The sequence below is a fragment of the Sinocyclocheilus rhinocerous genome, unplaced genomic scaffold, assembly GCF_001515625.1.
Source record: "Sinocyclocheilus rhinocerous isolate Xijiao unplaced genomic scaffold, SAMN03320098_v1.1 scaffold3902, whole genome shotgun sequence".
NCBI classification, from domain to species: Eukaryota; Metazoa; Chordata; class Actinopteri; order Cypriniformes; family Cyprinidae; genus Sinocyclocheilus; species Sinocyclocheilus rhinocerous.
This window is the reverse complement of record NW_015666076.1, coordinates 122,546-124,448: the sequence shown is the minus strand read 5'-3', so window position 1 is coordinate 124,448 and position 1,903 is coordinate 122,546. Positions and strand designations below refer to the sequence as shown.

Here is a 1,903-nt window from a genome sequence, read left to right as displayed (position 1 = left end):
CTCATGTATATTTTACAGCATTAGTTGAGTTTTTTTTTTTCCTTGAGAAAATTTGGCATGTACTGTACCTGATATATATCCAAAATAATAAATATTGAATCGACTCGAATTGGTAATCGAATCGCAAGCTTGTGAATGAGAATCGAATCGAATCGTGAAATTTGTGTCAAAACCCAGCCCTAGTGTGGAAGTGTGAGTGCCCTTTACCTGCTGAACAGGATCATGGGCAATGTCTTATATCAGAGGCAGGTGTAGGTAGTGACAGTTAAAGATTATTTCTCTCAGCTTCTCAGTTTGCACCCCACATTGTCTCCCTCTTATCTCACTCCAGCAGTCCGTCTTGACAGCGCTTATAGAAGAAGTCACAGTGGCAATAATTAGCCTCGCTGTAATCCCGTAGCTTGTCTGGTCCTGTGGCAACACCACCTGTCAGGACACAAGGCCTTTGTTGTGGCATGAGTGGCTTTTTCTAAATGTCCTGTGTCAGAATGCCGATAGGGTCTCGGAACATTTTCTCCACAGGTTTGTGTTCTTAGAACTCAGTCAGCTAAAAAAAAGCTTTTTGAAAATGAGCATGCTCAGTTCCCAGGAATTTTTCTTTCTGACCTGTTTGGGTTGTGTCAGACTGTGTATGTGAGTCTTTATATTGCTGTCTGTTATCGCTGTCCAAGGTGAATATAACCACAATGACACAAGAACTATTTGTTCAATATCTCTTGGTGAGTTTAACTGGTGATATGTCAGGTGTACAAAGGATATATTTTTATTCATTTGGTAGATACTGTTATCCAAAGTGCATTAATAGCAAGGTAGAAATTTTTATTCCTTGCATTTTATTGGTATTAAATTTATTGATTATGATTTTATTGCATGCTTTTTTATTATTTATTTTGTTTGTTACTCTGTAAATTAAAGACAATTGGTCAATTGGCATAACATTCGAACAATTGGCATAACATTCGAACAATTGGCATAACATTCGAACAATTGGCATAACATTCGAACAATTGGCATAACATTCGAACAATTGGCATAACATTCGAACAATTGGCATAACATTCGAACAATTGGCATAACATTCGAACAATTGGCATAACATTCGAACAATTGGCATAACATTCGAACAATTGGCATAACATTCGAACAATTGGCATAACATTTCACACCAAAATATTAAGAATTATATGTAGCCTAAAGAAAATAAACTACCATAGTGCATGAATACTTTGAAATTTAAATAAACGCTCTCTCTCTCTCTCTCTCTATATATATATATATATAGAGAGAGAGAGAGAGAGAGCGTTTATTTAAATTTCAAAGCGCAAAATCGCTAGCCCGACGTCCCGGGGCTATTGTGTTTTCCATTCGGGCTACCAAAATGTATCACCGTCCTGCCCGACGAGCTATCTTGAACAGTGATATAAAATTCCTTCCTTGATTTGCGTTGTTCACTAGCTTGTAGGTGTAAAACGGATCGTAGTTGATCGTTTGCACGTTTCTAAGTCTTGCCAATTTAAACATTCAAGTGTTACAATGGAGCTGCGCGCACTCATTCAAAGCGCGCACAGAGAGCTAATAAAAGGACACCTTTTCATTTATAATTTGTCTTAAATCTCATTTTGTTAAAAAGAAAAATTGTGAGAAAATTGTATTGTGAGATCAGTATCGTGAATCGTATCGCACCGCATCGCATCGTTAGTTGAGTGAATCGTTACATCCCTATATGCTACTAGCTTTTGCTGTGGTATCAAAGAAGTATTCTGTTATTTAAATAATAAAGAACCATATTTTTTTTGCTCTTCTGCAAAATGATCCGATCTGTTACTCAAAATCTGATATGATAATGCAATATGATCCGAGTCGTGGGTTTTGTGATCCGTTGCACCCCTACTCTCTTGACTTG

At 37.0% G+C, this 1,903-nt stretch overlaps 1 protein-coding gene across 1 annotated transcript in view; it reads left to right on the top strand.

Annotated features, from left to right (window-relative positions):
- The window catches only part of tusc3 (tumor suppressor candidate 3), a 97,129-nt gene that overhangs the window by 26,673 nt on the left and 68,553 nt on the right, over positions 1 to 1,903 (top strand). The gene's annotated exons all lie outside the window — the stretch shown is intronic.